Here is a 19,202-nt window from a genome sequence, read left to right on the forward strand (position 1 = left end):
AAATGCTCCACACACTTTTTCAAAAGAGGGCTAGGTATTTTGAAATTATTGACTGGTGTAGATGTAGCTAGAGGGAAATTGGAGAGGTAGTGTACAAATCCACACAGGTTGAAAAAATGTCTGCATGTATCTCTGTGAATTGAAACAACTACGTTTTGCTCAAACAGTATGGGAGAGCTCCAGTTGTGCTGAAAGAGCACAAGAGAGCACTTTATAATAGCAAAAGGCAGGCACAAAAGCAATTACAAAAATTACTTATGTGCAGTGACTGAGGCATATCTGCACTTGATCATTAAATGAGAGATTGTGCCAAGGTCATGACAGAGAGAGAGAAGCTGCAGCAAGTCTTTGATCTTGTCACATTTCTGACAAGAGAAGTTCCAGGAAAGTCGGGAGGGTAGCTGGTGACAATTAAAAGTAGGGGAAGTAAGACAGACAGGGACCAGCCCCATGTTCTGTAGAGTGCAAACAACCCCCAGAAGGGTCGGGGCAGAAATGGATTCCTCCCCCACTGACATGGAAATCTGCCAGTCATGCTAGACAAGGCAGTGGGGAAAATGCCACATCATCCTATGGGATGGTGACATTTGCAAATGACCCACATACATTGAAGAAGTGTGCGAAGGATTATGTATCCCAAAGCTGCCATCTCTATTTGGAGCATTTTTGCCCTAGATTAAAGCATTTTATCCATTTAAACACAAAACAAAAATTGCTTATTTCACAAAAGAAAAACAGAACAAAAATACAGCTGAAGCAAGGAAGATGGCAATTCCTTAAAATAAAATGCAACATTTTCAAATCTGCTGTAGCAAACCCTCTGCAATGTAGCTTTCTGCCCTGGAGTTCTAATTTAACATTGTTTCACTCTCACCACTCTGCTGAACTATCTTTAGTACTTTCAGTGGGTCCAATTATCAACAATTAACCTTAACTAGGTGAGTAGCCATGTAATTTTGCACGTACCATTTACAGAACAAAAGAGCTTATCTTTTCACATTTAGATTCTGAGGTGATAGAGGGCTGCCTGTACACTATGATAAAATCGATTTTTAATGTTTTATTTTTAACCTCATTCTTATTCATTGGTATTAAGTGTCCACAAAGCTTGTTGAAATTTGACCCACTATTTTCCCATGTTGAATTTCCACATCCCCATTGCCCTGAGCAAGTTTGACAGTCTGAGCAGTGCATTATGGGTACCTTAGGCCCAATTGCTTATGGGTATTTCATGCTTGAATCACGGAAAGCAAATCACTGTCCCAGAATTCAGAGCACCAGTAACCAAGCAAAAACGAACTGGAGATAGTGCCAGTTCCTGCTGTGGCATTCCAGCAAAAGTATGGATCCCCCAATGTTCCATTTCATAGCACACTTTGTTTCCACAACCAAACTGGCTGTCACGTAATTTTGCTTCCAATGACAAAGCTCAGTGACAGTTCAGTATTATGATGGTGATGATGATGATGGTTTTGAAGAGCAAATCTTACAACTGTGGTCCAAGAACTCACAGCTGCTGGTTGCCCTGGATGCATTGATGACAGCGGAGAAGCAGTTTTGGACTTGCAAGATCAGCACATGCTGGTGGGACCACTTCTTTTTGGAATACTGGGATGACCAGCAGTGGCTGCAGAACTTTTGCATGCACAAAGCCACTTTTATGGAACTTTGTTATGTGCTGGGCCCCGGCCCTGAAGTGCAGCAACACAAGAAAGAGTTCAGTTCAGAAGTGAGTGGCAATCACTCTGTGGAAGTTTCCATCACCTGACAGTTACCGGTCAGTGGCTAATAAAGTCAGGGCAGGCAGATCTACAGTGGCGTGCAGGGTGATGCTGGTGCCCCATACAATTTGTGAGCATCACCTCAGGAAGACCATAACCCTGGGAGATGTACAGGCAATAGTGGATGGCTTTGCTAAAAAGGGTTTTCCCAAATGTAGTGGGGCAATAGATGGCATACACCTCCTCATCTTGGCTCTGGACCACCTGACCTCTGAGAATATAAACCAAAAGGGGTACATCTCGATGGTGTTGCAGGAGTTGGTAGATCACAAACGTTGTTTCACCAACATCAATGTTGGCTGGTCAGGGAGGGTTCACGATGTGCGCATCTTCCAAAATTCTGGGCTCTACAGAAAGCTCCTGGATGGGACTTTTTCCCAGACAGGAAAATCATGATTGGCATTGTGAAGATGACTATTGTAATATTGGGCAACCTGTTTACTCTCTTCTCCCTTGCCCTATGAAGCCCTCCACAGGAACCCTGGACCACATCAAGGAAAACTTCAATCACAGACTCAGCAGGTGCAGAATGGTGGTTGAATGCACCTTTGGCCTTTAAAAGTGAGGTTCAGATGCTTATTGACCTGTTTCGACCCTTCTGAAACTAGTGTCCCCACCTTGATTACAACATGTGATATTTTGCACAACATTTGTGAATACAGGCGGGATACTTTCCCATCCATCTGGAATTCCAAAGCTGAGACCATAGTCAGGGCTTACTTGCAGCCACCTCCACCAGTAACCACGCTCAGGCAGCAGCAGTAAGGGGTGTTTTAAAACATAGCTTCATGAATGATCTGTAACACATATGCTCCCCATGTATGTCTCTGTCATAATGCCAATAAATCATACCTTGTCTTAATGAATGAATGCTTTTACTTGGTAGGAAAGGTTTCAGCTTTAGTAAGTAGAATGCAAGGGGTAGGCAGCTGTGCCTTCAGCCCTCCCCCAACCCCCATGATGATTTATTTGTGTTCCCTACCACTCCTGCATGCCACAAAATGACACCGAGGTCAAAGGAATGAATTTATTTTGGGGGAAGGAGAGGTTTAAGTGGCAGGGAAAAGAAGCCTTCTCAAGGGTGGGTGACTAGCCTTTTGCAGGGGCACTTGGGGCTAGAGCAGCAGGCTGTTCTTGCCCTCCCTCCCCACATTGCAATGACAGTGGTTGGTGGACCTCTCATCAGTTGACTCTGGGCAGCAGATACTGGCTCTTGCAGTGTTGTGTTGGGACTTCCTCTGCAGCTGCAGCTGCAGCAGGGAGTGAAGGACCTCAGTTTGCTTGATGATATGTGCTTTGCCCACAGCATCTCTCTGCTTTGCCATGGCCTCACTCTGCTTTGTCTCTTGCTGCTGCTGGAAGTCAAACATTCTCTGCTGAAACTCAGCTTGACTCTGACACCACTGAGAAGTGCCTTTGTCAGCTCACTATGTTCTGCGCCATTCTGTTCCGCGTGCTGCAAGATAACATCCTGCTTACTCCTCTTTCTCTTTGTGGACCTCTCTCCTATGCTGGGCATAGCATCTGGAAAGTGAAGGTCAAAATTAAGATACAATTCACATAGGCTACGTCTACACTAGCCATAAACTTTGAAATTTCCATGCAAATGGCCATTTTGAAGTTTACTAATAAAGCACTGAAATACATATTCAGCGCCTCATTAGCATGTGGGCAGCTGCGGCACTTTGAAATTGGTGCAGCTCATCCAGATGGGGTTCCTTTTTCAAAAGGGCCCCGGCTACTTCAAAGTCCCCATCTGCTCATAGCAATAAAGAGACTTTGAAGTAGCTGTGGTCCCTTCGAAAAGGAGCCCAATCTGGATGATCTGCGCTGCGGTGAGTCGTGTCAATTTCGAAGTGCCATGGCCGCCCGCATGCTAGTGAAGCACTGAACATGTATTTCAGTACTTCATTAGTAAACTTCAAAATGGCCATTTGCGTGGCCATTTCGAAGTTTTTGGCAAGTGTAGACCCAGCCATAATGTGCTTTCAAATGGAATGAATGGGTCTCTGTGTCTACTATCAGAGAAAATTTATTTTTTGAAGGCCACTAAAGGCTTGTTAAGTATGGGATGCTAAGCGTGCATTTCACAACACATCATTTGCCATCACTTATCCAGTACATTTCTTGGTGGATATGGTAAACTATAAACAATTCTCTGATTTTCAGGGGAGTGGGAGGGCTGGAAAGCAGGGGAAGCCACCAGGTGTTGTGGGGGTGTCCTGGGGCAGGGAACAAAATTTTCAGCCTTTGCTGGAGCAATCCTCTCTAATGAGCAAGCTGCATAGAGAAGATGGTGGGAAAGGGTTTGATTACGACTGCATAGACAGCTGCATGGGTGCATACAATAAAAAGAATAAAAAAAACATTACAAAAATCAACAGAAATGCTGCATAGAAAGGGACATGTGAGGGGAGCTGCCCATCAGAGCCCAGCAGCCACCTTGTACACTGCATTCCTGAAAAGTAAAAAGAAATGCCAGGTGGAAAGGCACATGGCAGGGGAGTGGGTCTCTGCCCTGGATAGCTTGGCAGCCAGAGGGCATGGGCCATCTCTGTAATGTAAAAAGAAATGCGGGGTGAAAAGGGACATGGGGGGGGTCTCCTCCCTGAAGAGCCTGGCAGCTGCATACTTCTGTATGTTGCCAAAGAAGACATCACCCTCCGAAAACTAAAAGATATTGACAAAGAACACCTGTTCATGCTCATGCTGTGTGCCCACAAACCTGGAAAATTTATAAAAATGCTGTGTGGCACCGTGACACCGGATCGCTAGCTGGTTGCCAAGTATGTCAAGATGTGCCACCATGGAAGCTGCACCAAGTCTGGACTGCCCAAGAATCTTGTGAAAAAAATACAAGTGTGCCTGGATGAGGCCTCTGAGGAGATCTCCAGAAAGGAGAAGCTCTCCATCCCGTGAAATATTAACATGTTGTTCTGAAGTTCACAGAACCATAGCAAACCCGTACGCATACCGTAATCTATACCTATACCCAGCCAACAACCCACTTCTAGAATGCAGAATAAATACTCACCCAACAGCTTTGTTCAGGGAGCTTGGGGACCAGCATTGAGGTGACAGGCATGGAGCAGACTGGTTCCAGTTCCATGGTGAAGAGGTCCAGGCTGTTGGGAACAACTTCCTCAGTCCCCTGCTTGTTACCCGCTCTTCCTCTTCCTCTTTTCTTCTGGGGTACCCATCCCTCTGGGCCCACCCTAAACTCCAAACAATAGCCTCCACACGTGTCATTATTAAGACTGGGCTCTGTGTTGGGTCATTACCCATAGGCATGTGCAACAGTGGATAATATCGGCAGATCTTAGAGCTGACCCTGACTGCTGGTTGGCTTTTTGGACTTTTTGATAGGCCTGCTGGAGTTCATTCACCTTCACCCAGCATTTCAGTGAGTCCTGAGAGTAACCTCTTGTGGTCCTTTCATGCAACAGCTGATCATAATTTGCTGTATTTCTCTTGGCCACCCAAAATCTCTTCACCACCAGTTGGTCTCCCCAGATCACAAGAAGATCCAGAATCTCCTGGTCGGTCCCTGCTGGGGTTCTCTTGTGAGCCTGAGAAGTACTAGTCAGATCAGTACCTGAGCGCTCATGATTGCAGTAGGTGGCTAATGATGCAGTTGCTACCAATGAGGCATGATGACTACCGATGCAGTGTAATGAGGTGGGCGAAGGAATTTTTTTCATTGTGGCTGCCCTTTATATTTGCAGAGCTGAGTGCTGAGGAATTCAAATTCTAATTCTAATTCAATCAAAAATTCGAGGGCTTCCTGTGACCTTCTTCCTGTTCACCTGGAAGGAGAGCAGGAGAGAAGGAAAAAGCCATACATGGAGGGTCACCACATAGCTTTATGGGATACTTATGGGACACTTCTGGAGGCTCATAAATTCAAAATAAGGACATGGCACTTCTACACTAACCTTTATTCAAAATGTAAAATTCAAAATTGATGCTATATATATATATATATATCCCTTAATATTGACATTTTGTTATTGGCATTATGGTTCAATAAATTGATTTAATTCTATTTACAATGAAGACAGTGACATTTTAATATCAAGCTAACGCCTTTAAATTTGATTTTATCTTATAGTGATGCAGAGATAAATAGATGCAGTCTATGCATCAGAAAGTAAGTGGTCATGTATCTTTGTCTTCACAAACCCCATTAATGTCCTGGGCACAAGCGGAAAAAATGCTGTTGCCCTAAAAATGACTTGGTTAGTATAAAAAAGTAAATAATAAACTGGTTAAAATAGATGAAAAATCAGACCAACTGAGTCCTTTCCATACATTTCCACTGTATGTGGAACACCAGAAATAGTTGTGCAAGCTTGAACTTTTGTGTTTTAAAGGGCTATTGGTGATGCATTCCTCACCAAACATAACTTTGACATTAAGGTTTTTAACTATTCATATTCCTCTCTTGTGGCATCTATTCGTGAGAGTGAGTATTTCCAAATCATCTTCAAATTCTAAATCTTAACTATGAAATAACATTTGAAGTGTAGTTGTATCTCTCTTCCTCAGTGATATCACTTTCCACTACCTCTTAATATTAATAATAGTCTTTTATTTACTTATTTCATGTTATTTCTTACAGTAAGGGAGATGACATTGAAGAGAAAAAATTAATATCTAGATGTACTTATTCAAATTTATGTTAAAGAGTGCTACCCTGAGTGTCTGGATCTTATACAAATATTTAAAATATGCAAACTAATCAAAATATGAATAACCCATCTAGACTGACCTCATCTGGCAAAAAGCTATCAAGCATCTCATAGAAAGCTCAGGAAAGCAACCTTATATCATGTTTGCAGAGCGGACTGAGGTGATGAATGAATTTCTAAGTCAAGGATCACTCAGAGAAAGCACTTAACCATTATTTCCTTCTTCCTTCACTTAGGTGCTTTTCTAGCACAAGTGCCTATTCTGATTAGAACTGTGTGGGTGACATTGATGGGAAGAGAGGGTAGAGACATGTGGTCAGGGCCATAGTCATTTATGGCTTTTTAGGTTAAAAAGCAAACAAATTAAATTCCAGATGAAAAATGAAAGGGCATATTTCAGAGCAACACAGTAATGTGTCCCCTTCTTTAAGCACCACTTAATGGAGCCAAATGTGGCTGTCAGATTAACTTGTTTCTGAATGATTAAATATGACAAATGCCCAAATGTGAACTTGTATAGAAAATGCTGCATGCATCCTTTCAATTAGAGGAATAATACTGCCACTGTTCTTTCAGTTTCTGTCCTCTAATGTATGAACATTATCTCTATTTGCATGGATTAAGCCTTATCCAGCTAACCTTCATTCAAGCCTTAACATTGGCCCGATACTAGATACTCATGCCAACTGGTTTAGATGAGAAGAAGACATAGAAATGAGTGTCATCAACACATTGAAGGCACTGTAACCTCTGCCTCCTTATTAGTTATCCTAATAATCTCATGTGTACACTGAATGAGAGAGATGACACAATGGAACATTGAGAGTCATTGAGGCAGATGAACAATAATGAATCACTATCTTCTCGGAAAATTTCAGAAAGAAAGGAGTGGATATGTTCAAATGTAATTCCATCTCATCCTCTTAAGGACAATAAACAGTCAAACCTTCATAACTAATGGCATTGATGATAGTAGCTGAGTGAGTACAGACATTTGTTTTTTCTTAACTATTAGCACAGAAAGTTGACATCAACCATGCTATGAACACTATTGTCATATCCATGTCTGAAATAGGTTATCTGTGATTAAGAAAATCTAAGAATTTCAAATATTTCACAATTGGACAGATTCTCATGAATTGTTTGGTCAGAATTTCCTTACATTTTGGCAAAATTAGAACATTTTTGTGGTGGCAGTCAAATTTCACTTAAATACAGCTGGAAAGCAATCCGTGCTCAATTAGAAACCTGCCTGGTTTCTTGCAAATTTTTCTCTCCAGTTCCTTAGCAGCCAGTTTAAGAATTATAGAATATTAAAACTGGAAGGAACAAGTTCAGTCTCCTGACCTCATGGCAGGACCAAGCACCAACTACAGCCTCCCAGATGGGTGTTTGGCTAAACTGCTCTTAAAAATCTCCTATGATGAGATTGCACAACATCCAGGCAATTTCTTCCAGTGCTTATCCACCATGATGATTATGAAGTTTTTTCCCCAATGTCCAACTCAAACCTCCCTTGCATCAACTTAAACTCATTGCTTCTTGTCCCATCATCAGAAGGTAAGGAGAACATTTTTTCTCGTGCTTTATAATAAACTTTTAGGCCATGTATACACTACAGGGTGCTCTTGACAAAAATAGCATTTTTTGGACAAATCCCAGGAAGTTTCCAGATTCCAAAGGCATTCTGTCAACAGTAAATTGACAAAATACAGCACTTTTTTTAACAGCCGTATCCCACTTCCAATGACTCATAAACCAGTTTGGATGTTCTGGGGGGCCCTCAGTCAACAGACAGGGCTTCTACAACATTGGGTATCCCTATCTGCTCTGCTTCTGGTTGGCTGTTTTGCTGATAGAATAAATGGGCAATCCAGCCAGGCTGTGTCAAAAGAGGAAATTGCTCTTGGGAGCCACTTGACAGTTTGGCTATGTCCTGTCGACAGAAATTTTTTTGGAAGGTATATTCAGACAAAAACTTCTGTCAACAAATCACTGTAGTATAGAAATAGCCTTAGATACGTGAAAGCTGTTATATTCTTTCTCATCTCTTTTCCAGACTAAACACACTAATTTATTTCAATCGTCCCACATAGATCATGTTTTGTAAACATTTATTTATTTATTTATTTATTCTTTTATTGTTTATCTTTTGACCTTCTCCAATTTTTCAACAAATTTTCTGAAATATTGTGTTCAGAACTGGACACAGTACTTCAGTTAAGGCGTAATTAGTGAAGAGTAAAACAGCAGAATTACTCATCATGTCACGTTTACATTTCTGTTAATACATCCCAGAATGATGTTTGCTTTTTCTGCAACAGTGTCACATTGTTGAATCTCATTTAGGTTTCGGTTCACTCTGACTTCTAAATCCCTTTCTGGGCTCCTGGGCTGACTGTATACTCCTGGAAAGGATGGAGCCTTAGGCAGAAGGAGCAGAGCTGGAGGCAGCCAGTCTTCGGGGCTGTCTGCACCATCACTACCACCACCATTCCCTGCCAGCCTTTAGTGCTGCCCAGACAACACTGATGGCAATTTAAAAGTCCAGGACTCTGTGGCCAGGAGTCCTAGGTCCTTTTGAATTGCCAGGCCTCAGGACAATTGGCACCTTTGGGCCCCTCGCCCATTGGTGGGCCTGTTCAAAATCCTCTGTGTAATGGAACTGTCTTTTTCTGCACGCCTGCAACTGTAACCTTCTGGATAACCTTTACCAGACTGGGAGGTTCCATAGAAGGACAGTGCCTAGCATTTTTTGTCAATAGATGTTTCTGTAAGCACAAACCTCATGAGTGCTTTGGATATCTGACAGCCTGTCCTCCTGGTAGGTAGCAGCATATGCTCTCTCAGATAACAGAGCCAGAACTTCCCAAAGTCATCACTCAGGAAATACGACTCCTAGTTTATAGTCAAAGCCTCTCACAAAAGCTCCTGAATTTCAGTGAATGACTTTTCCTGAACATCTCAGGTGAAGAAGGTTTAACTCTATGCTCCAACTGACAGAAAAATATCTCCAGAGCTGGAAGGAGAGGGGAATTTGTTTGTCTTAGTGCGGCCCAGATTTCCTGTGCATGGTGGGGACTTTACTTGGGCTGTAGTAGACATAAAATCCAGGCCTGTCTTGAGTGGACAGAATGTGGGTGGGGACAACCCCCCCTCTCCAGTGCCCGAGGAGCAGGGCCCAAGGCAATATCCCCCATACTGCAAGCCCCATCACTCCCTTCTTTGCACCCCCTCCCCATCAGTTTACCCACCTCCCCAATCAACAAAGCTAGGGATTACATGGGACAGGGTGTGGCGAGTGGAGGCAGCATCAGGGTATCCCCTTCCCCTGCCACAGCAGCCTGCTCAACTCCACTGCACCACACCCTCCTGGCCCCCTGAGCCCTTCTTCTACATGGACAGTGGAGAAACAAAGGCCAATTTCCACTGTTGCAAAGAAGCAGGGCTCAGCAGGCGGGAAGGGTGCAGCACAGAATAGTGGAGCAGGCTGCCACTCACATTGCCTGTGTGAGTGGTGGTGAGGAGGCGACGCCCTGCTGCTGCTGCCACCATCCACCATCACTGCTGCACCCTGCTCCAGGTAATTCTCCCCCATCCTGCCCAAAGGACAACTGGGGCACCGTCATGGAGCCCTCAAAAATGCATGGCCTGGCATGGCTGCCTCAGTTTGCCCTCTGGCTGGGATAATTCTGAAATGCTTGTGCAAAGCGGGGGTTTGAAGCATCTTCAGTCCTTGACTCTGGCTGCTGCTGAGGCTGTTAACAGAAATAGTCATATCTGGGCTGACCGAGAATTAATCCAATGCAATATTGAGTGCCCTAGATATAAGTACCTTAAAGGTGAAATGCTGACAAACCTTTGCTGTGCTGTGGGGGGTGGGGGAAGGGGAGAAGGTATGTGCTTTAATCCATTAGTTCACCTCTTTGTACCATGTGGATTTTCTTTCTGCTTTTTTCCAGTGAGCTGTCTCTGACTCTGATCCCATTGTTACATGTTCATTGCAGACTGGTGCTTACTCAACAATATAGTCCCTGAAAGGGTGGGGGATCCAAACCAAAGTAGAATTTCATTTCAATATTCATTTAGAAGAGAAGTGTTGACCAAAAGCTGTCAGTATAAGTGGTTACAGATAATCAAGAGGAGGAAGAATAAAAACTAAACCCCAGACCTAGCTGTGTTCGATTTGCAGCTCTATTTCTAGCTGACTGTTATATTAATAGTAGGAAGTGGAATGCGGCGGCAGTGTAATTACCACCACCGATTTCTATCCTTGGTGACTGCAACTTATGGTATCTGCGTTATTAAAAGGAAGTCGTGCCTTCCCTTTTATCAGCAAAAATTTCTATTCATTGTCTTGAATTTTTGACATAGTAGTATCTCTCCTGTCCACAGCAGCGCATTCAATTATGAAGAGTGTCACTATGTAAGTGTTGAGTCTTATTATTATTTTATTTGAAAAGTAGAAGTCTATTAGTCATCATGTTCTCTTCAAGTCAGTGAGTCCCCAGTGCTTGTAGCCCCCAGTGCTGCATTAATCAGAGTAAATAATCACATGTCAAGGGTGACACGCAGGGTGCTGTTATGAGACTGCTTTTTTTCTATTTCTTGGTTCCAATCATATGATATAAATCAGAGTTATAAAAGATTTTGCTCTTGTCATATACTCTGTTCTCTCAATGGTTACTGATATAGGTTGTGTCTGTTTTGCCTAGAATTACCTTAATTTAATATAGGTAACAAATTGACTAAAGTTGTATTAGATTTAAACTGATGTACATGTAAGCTGTGTTCCCTCTGTTTTTTTCCATCTGGGTTCACCAAGGCATGTCTGGACGTGCACCACCGATAGAAACATGTGCTACCCACAGTGGATGGCTGTGGGTGATCTGCTAATCATTTCGGCGGCATAGGAATCTCTCCTAGGCAGGTGCCCAAGCATGTAGCACACAGAAAACACTGTAAATCTATTCCAGCAGTGGGCAATAAGCTGGAGGCATTTCACCAGGGTTAGCCCCCAGCATTCCACAAGTCCTTTATTCAGCTGCATCACTGCAGGTGCAACATTTGCAGCACATTGCTTCCACAGACAATGGGAGCTGCAAATACATGTACCGGCAGATGTGCAAATAAATAAAGTGCTGGTTGCCCATCAGAGGCTAACCCTACCAAACTGCCTCCAGCCCACAGGCTGCTTATAACCTATCCCTGGTCTACAATCACCAAATAGCTGAAAGATAACCAAGAACATAGACTTATAACTTGTTTGATTCATTTTGTATTTTTGTATTTTTTTTCTTCTTGATAGACCTGGTATTTGGTCCTGAAAGCCTTACGCAGACAAAAATCCCAATGATGTTAATGGAATATTTTTACCTGAAAGAAGACAGAGAACTAGTTGGCCAAATTGGTTGATGACAAAAATCTGTATTTACTCAAAAATAAACAGGCTGGAGCAGGACATTTGGGAGCAGGGCTTTAGTTCAGCCATTTATAGGTACAGGGGCCAACTATGGAATTTATTTTGAATTCTAATTTCTCATGTCCCCAGCTCCAGAGGTATTAGTTTTATTTCATGTATGGCGTATTGTATAAGAGGAGATGACTCCATGTTTCTAAAAGTAAACTATTTGTTAAAAGAGCTATGTATAAAGATAGTTTCCCAGCCATGTGGCCACAGAAGGCTACCTTATACATCCTCCAAATGCTTTCCTCCTTCAGCCTGTGCTTCTCTTATCAAATTCTACCCAGGTGGTTATGCTTTTTATGACAACTTGTTCAGGCTACTTCAAAATTCAGATTTTTTTTATGGTAGCATTTGTTTTCCATGACAAGTAGTTGTTATTTGATTTGCCTATGAACAAACTAATGTAATACACAGGACCTACTGTTTCATCTCCTTAAAGAACTTATCCATTGGAATTTCCTCCTGAGAAAAGCAAAAAATAACAGATGTGATGAATCCAGCAGTTGATTTGTAGCATCTGGAGTGACTGGACCACACAGTAATGTATAATAATATTCCAAACCTGGAGAACTTGGTGATATGGTTAATGTTTGCAGGTATGGCGGTGCATTTTGTAAATTTAGCATAAATGACTTGTGACTCAGTTTCTCACCTTACATTCCAAACAAGCTCTCACTCAGGTTTACATCTGGAAGATGACTCACATTGAGCTTCTTGCCTGTAGTGGATGAATACCAAAAGTTCCACTGACATTACAATTTTTTTGTTCATTAACTACTTTTAAGACCTGTCCTTACTCTTTATTCACATCAACCCAAACACCAAAGATGCTTTGTAAAGGGAAGCTGCAAAATTTTACCAGCAAGTTTTAACAACTTTCCCCTGATGGGGAAAAATTATTCCTTTCTGATGCCTACGTAATCAGCCCGGTCCCCAAGAACACGGAAACACATTTCAAACTGTCTCTCTATTACAGAGCAGAAATGGTTGGGGAACAATTGTTTGGAAGCAATTACAGTGGCTGTATCTACGCTATGAAATAAGATCAATTTTTAATAAATTCAACTTTTGAACATTGATGTTTTAACCTCAAATTTAATTGTCCACAAATGTTCCAGAAAGTCAACTGTGACCATTTCTCTGTGTCCACTTACTGCATCTCCATTACCTTATCCAAATTCTACAGCATGATCAATATCTTGTGGATACCTATCCCACAGTGCATTAGTGTTGTTGCATTCTGAGGGTTTTCTACTATGGAGTTGTGGGAAAAAATTTACTGTAGTTGCTTGTGGGTGTTTGATGTCATTATCCTAGAATGCCAAGTGCTATCCCAGAATTCAGAGCAGCCACTAACTGTGTGAAAACAAACAGCAGATTGCTCCATTTTCTCCGTCATAGCGCTAGCATGGATCCTCAAATGCTGCAATTCATTGCACAGGGCGTTACGGCCACCTCCCAGAATGTCATACGTTATTTTGTTCACTGAATGCTGAGATGATAGTTGTGGAGGAAGAAGGTGGAGATGAAATCGATGAACTTAGACCATGAACTTAGAAATGCAGGCTGCACTGGATGCATTGCTTACAGCACCAGCATTTTTAGACTCATGAAACCAGCACATGCTGGTGGGACCATGTTGTTCAGGAGGTCAGCAACAACAAGTAGTGGATGCAGAACTTTTACAGGCACAAATCAACTTTCATGGATATTTGTGATTTGCTGGCCCCTGCCCTGAACTGCAGCAATACAAGAATGAAACCGGCTTTAATGGTTCGCAAGCGAGTTGCACTCGCTCTGTGGCATTTTCCAGCACTCAACAGTCACCAGTCATTGGATGGAAGGGATAGGGTCCAGAGTGACCTGGACAAATTGGAGGATTGGGCCAAAAGAAATCTAATGAGGCAACAAGAAGAAATGCAGAGCCCTGCACTTGGGATGGAAGAACTCCAAGCACTCTTACAGGCTGGGGACCAACTGGCTAAGTAGCAGTGCAGCAGAAAAATACCTGGGAATTATAGTGGATGAGAGGCTGGATATGAGTTAACAGTGTGCCCTTATAGTCAAAAAGGCCAATGGTATATTAGGGTGCATTAGGAGAAGCATTTCCAGCAGATCTAGAGAAATTATTATTCCTTTCTACTTGGCACTCGTGAGGCCACGTCTGAAGTATTGCGTCCAGTTCTATGCTCCCCACCCACCAGTATATAAAGTATGTGGACACCCTGGAGTGGGTTCAGCAGAGGGCAACGAAACCAATTAAGGGGGGCTGGACCACATGACCTATGAGTTGAGGCTGAGAGATTTGGGCTTATTTAACTTGCAGAAGAGAAGGGTGATGGGGCAATTTGATAGTAGTCTTCAACTTCCTGAAATGGGGGTCTGAAGAGGATGGAGATAGGCAGTTCTCAATGGGGACAGGTGGTAGAACAAGGAGCAATGGTCTGAAGTTACTGAGGGAGAGGGCTAGGTTGGATATTAAGAAAAGCTATTTCAGCAGGAGGGTGGTGAAGCACTGGAATGTGTTACCAAGACAGATGGTGGCATCTCTATCCCTAGAGCTTTTTAAGTTGCAGCTTGACATAGTCATGGTTGGGATGATTTAGCTGGGGTTGAACCTGCTTTAGGCAAGGGCTGGATTAGATGACCTCCTGAGGTCCCCTTCAGCCCTAGAATTCTATGATTCTAGGAAATCAGTTTGGGATGGGCAGATCTACAGTGGGGGGCTATGGTGCTGCAGGCAGCCAATGCAATCTGCCGGCTTTTCATGAGGAATACTGTCATCCTGGAGATGTCCAGCACATAGTCAATTGCTCTTCTGACATTGTGTATCCTAATTGTGGTAGAGCAATTGGAGGCACACACATCCCCACCATGGCCCTGAACCGCCTGGCCTCTGGGTACATAAACTGCAAGAGATACTTTTTGATGGTGTTGCAGGTGGTGCTAGATCACAAAGGTCATTTCACAAACACGCACATCTGCAGAAATTCTGGTTTGTGCAGAAAGCTCCTGGATGGGACTTTTTCCCCCAGACTGGAAAATCAAGATTGGTGATGTGGAGATGCCTATAGTAATACTGGGTGACCCTGCTAACCCACTGCTTCCTTGCTTCGTGAAGTCATGTACAAGCATCCTGGACTGCAGCAACGAGTGCTTCAACTACACTCAGCAAATGTAGAATGGTGGTAAAATGTGCGTTTGGCCATTTAAAGTGAGGTGCAGGTGCCTTTTGACATGTTTGGCTCTTTCCAAAAGTTATGTCCCTACTGTGGTTGCAGCATACTGTTTTTTGCACAACCTTTTTGAATCCAGGTGGGAGACGTCCATGACAGCCTAGAGTGCAGAGACAGATGCCATGAGTAGAGCTTATACACAGTGTCACACAAGGACATTCACCAATGAGAATGCAGAGGCAGTGAACGTCAGAGAGGTTTTGAAAACCAGCTGTATGAATGATTAGGAAGCCACATTCTGCTGTATTTGACTGTTGTGATACCACTCCCTCTGCCCCCCCACCCAGTGATTTGTGCACCCCACCACACATGAACCAATAAATCAGACAGTGACTTTCACAGAAAGAAAACTTTTTTTTGTGGGGGGGAGCCAGTTAAATTGCAGGAAAAAGAATGCATGTAAGTGGAGGGTTATTTTCACAAAAAGAAATATTTGTATTTTGTGGACAGGAAGTCTATTTTTCTTAAACAGAAGTTCTCACATGCATGAAGTAAGCTGGGTTTGGTCACCTGATTCCACAGTGCCTGGGATCAGGCCCCACTGGTGAACAACCCACCCCCAATACTGGAATCTGGGCAGTGCCTCTGAGATGTCATCATTCCTATTGTCTTTGGCAGACCCACCCTCTGCCTTGGGTCCCTGTGCTGCAAGTCCTCTGTGAACCTTTGCATAGTAGCAACTGTGCTATTAGCAATCACCATCCCTGCCCAGAACCCTCTGCTGTGAATCCTCTGTGGACATTTGCATAGAGGCAGCTGTGCTATCAGCCCTCTCCACCCCCACCTGGGCTCCTGTGCTGCATTACACACAGGCTATGTCTACACGTGCACCCAACTTCGAAATAGCTTATTTCGATGTTGCGACATCGAAATAGGCTATTTCGATGAATAACGTCTACACGTCCTCCAGGGCTGGCAACGTCGATGTTCAACTTCGACGTTGCTCAGCCCAACATCGAAATAGGCGCAGCGAGGGAACGTCTACACGGCAAAGTAGCACACATCGAAATAAGGGAGCCAGGCACAGCTGCAGACAGGGTCACGGGGCGGACGCAACAGCAAGTCGCTCCCTTAAAGGGCCCCTCCCAGACACACTTTCATTAAACAGTGCAAGATACACAGAGCCAACAACTAGTTGCAGACCCTGTATATGCAGCACGGACCCCCAGCTGCAGCAGCAGCAGCCAGAAGCCCTGGGCTAAGGGCTGCTGCCCACGGTGACCACAGAGCCCCGCAAGGGCTGGAGAGAGAGTATCTCTCAACCCCCCAGCTGATGGCCGCCATGGAGGACCCCGCTATTTCGATGTTGCGGGACGCGGATCGTCTACACGTCCCTACTTCGATGTTGAACGTCGAAGTAGGGCGCTATTCCCATCCGCTCATGGGGTTAGCGACTTCGACGTCTCGCCGCCTAACGTCGATTTCAACTTCGAAATAGCGCCCAACACGTGTAGACGTGACGGGCGCTATTTCGAAGTTACTGCCGCTACTTCGAAGTAGCGTGCACGTGTAGATGCAGCCACAATGATTTGTGCACCTCACCACACACGTGAACCAATAAATCAGACTGTGGTTGTCATAAAAAGAATACTTTTATTTGAGGGTGAGAAGATTAAGTGGCAGGGAAAAGCAAAGATGTCAAAGATGGTGGAATAAAATTGTGCAGTGGGGAGAGGACTTGGAGGTAGAGCTCTCCTTGCCCTCCCTCCCCATGTTCAGGGACTATGATGAGGGGGTGGGTGGCCTATATTGAGGGGAGCCCAGGCACCAGGGAACAGAGACTGCAAACTGAGTGCCACGTAGGGAGTCCCTCTGCAGCTCTCTCATGTAATACAAGAGCTCATTTTGAGCTCTCCCAGGCACCAGGAGCTGTTCCACATCCTCTCTCAGCTGTGCAAGTTCATCTCTCCTGAACTCCGGGACCCTCTGCGCCCAGTCTTCTTTCGCCCTCTGGCTGTCAGTGACTGTTCTGTCAGCCTGCTCCTGGTATTTCAGTATAAGGTCCTGCTTGGCCCTTTTGCACTTCCTTGTCATGTCTCATGCTGAGGATGCCTGATGAAAAGTGAAGATCAAAATTTAGATACAATTCACACAAAGTGCTTACCCATAGAATGAATGGGTCTCTGTCTTTACAGTCAGTGAATTTTTTTTCTAAGACAACTTTTGCCGCCTTAATGATGGCAATGAATCAAACTCTGTACGGCACAAGCTGTCATTTATCCAGATCATTTTATTTGGAACATGGTAATGTATTGCCCGCTTAAAAAGGCACTTGGGGTTGGGGGGAGCGTTCAAAGCAGGGGAAGCTAGCTGATGTCTGGGAGCAGGGGAAAATTTTTTCTTGCCGGTCCCCAGAGCAATCCTCTGCAGGGAAAAGGTCATTTAAAGCATTGAAAACCCAGACTGGACATGTTGGTGTCTAGAATTAGGGTCTGCAGAGCCCAGCAGCCACATGGCAAGGGGAAGGGTTTGAGCCCAACCACATGGACAGCTAGGTGGGGAGGGATTCCTGTGAAGTGCAAAGAAAGGCACGGAAAAGATTTTCCAGCTGCATGGTGGAGGAAAAAGTTTTCCAACTGAATGACAGGGAGAAAAGATTCCTTGGTGGCTCCTAGTCAAGCCAGCAGCATGGTGGCAGGGAAGAAGGCCAGGAGAGCCTGCCAGCCATGTGGTGTTGCAATGCAGTCCTGGGAAATTCAAATGGGCAGGGAGCATTGTAAAAAAATCTAATGCAATTTCCCTTTCTTCCTTAGGTTGCCAAATAAGACCTCACCCTCCAAAGAATAACAGAGAGGGAAAAAGAAGAGATGCTCATCCTGCGCGAGTACAAGATTGCCAAAATGCTGTGTGGCATCATGATACAAGATCAGTATCTGGCTGCCTGGCATGACAAGGAAGAAATGTGGAAGCTGCATTCAAGGAAAAAAAATACTTAACAGAACAGCTGGGACCCAGTGCTTGCAGTGTAGGTGTAGAGTGGTCTGGCTCAAGGTTGAGGGTGAAGGCTGTTGTGATCAGCTTTCTTCGGCCCCGATAGTAGCTCCCACCCTCCTCTCCACTTTCCTCTTCCTTCTGTCCCCCCCTCCAACCCCCACTTGGGCTCAGCTCCTCTCGACTTCCCCTGGACTCCGCAGAAGGGCCTCCTGAAGTATCCCAGTTAAGATTGGGCAACATAGTTGGTTGCCTCCCAAGAATGGTGTCCAGATTTTCATAATACTTGCATATCTTGGGAGATGACCCAGATTGTGCTTTGGCTTCCCTTACTTTATGATAAGCCTGTCAGAATTCTTTCACTTTCTCCCGGCATTGCTGAGTATCTCAAGAGTAACCTCTGTCAACCATTCCACATGAAATCTTTTCATAAATGTTTGCATTTTACGTGCAGACTTGACCTCTGCCCACCACTGACTCCTTTCCCCAAACAGCAAGGAGATCCCTGGTCTCATTATGGGACAATGATGGAGCTCTCTTGAGACTCTGAGAACTCAGATCAGAAATCTGACTACTCAGGATGGCAAGAGATAGTTACCAATGATGTGATGAAATGACTACGAATGTAATGGCTGCCTATGCAATGCCTAGAAAGAAATTCAGGCAACTTAAATTTCCCAGGCTTCCTGGAGAGGAATTCAAATTCGCAGGCTTTCTCTGACCTATTTCCTGCAAGTCCGGAGAGCAGCGGAGATGGAAATAGCTAGCGTGGACTACCATGGAGCACTGGGGGGTTACATACAGAATACCACAATTAGTCATTTCCCTGGGTGCCTAAACAATTATACCCACTCACAGATATGATGTGATAGGGGAAGCTACCATTGATATTTGCCAGTTCATTTCAGAGTAGGATCTTGATCTCTTTTTTCCAAGCTCTTTTAATATGGCTTTAAAACATGCAGAAATGGCTCATTTTAAACAGCACTATTCTTTTTAAGGCCTTGAAAAATATGAATACAATTTGCCTTGCTTTCCCATTCTCAATGGGAGGAATAGGAGTTCAGATCAGATCCAGATCTTGGCTCCATTTCTA

The 19,202-nt window shown here is 44.0% G+C and overlaps 1 long non-coding RNA gene across 1 annotated transcript in view; it reads left to right on the forward strand.

Annotated features, from left to right (window-relative positions):
* Window positions 1-18,249, forward strand: part of LOC142013098 (uncharacterized) — a 62,801-nt gene extending 44,552 nt beyond the window's left edge. The window contains exon 4 of the long non-coding RNA XR_012645543.1: window positions 17,929-18,249. This is a non-coding gene — a long non-coding RNA (uncharacterized LOC142013098). The remainder of the gene's footprint in view (window positions 1-17,928) is intronic.
* The last annotated feature ends 953 nt before the right edge of the window (window positions 18,250-19,202 follow it).

The sequence above is a fragment of the Carettochelys insculpta genome, chromosome 5 (assembly GCF_033958435.1).
Source record: "Carettochelys insculpta isolate YL-2023 chromosome 5, ASM3395843v1, whole genome shotgun sequence".
Taxonomy (NCBI): Eukaryota; Metazoa; Chordata; order Testudines; family Carettochelyidae; genus Carettochelys; species Carettochelys insculpta.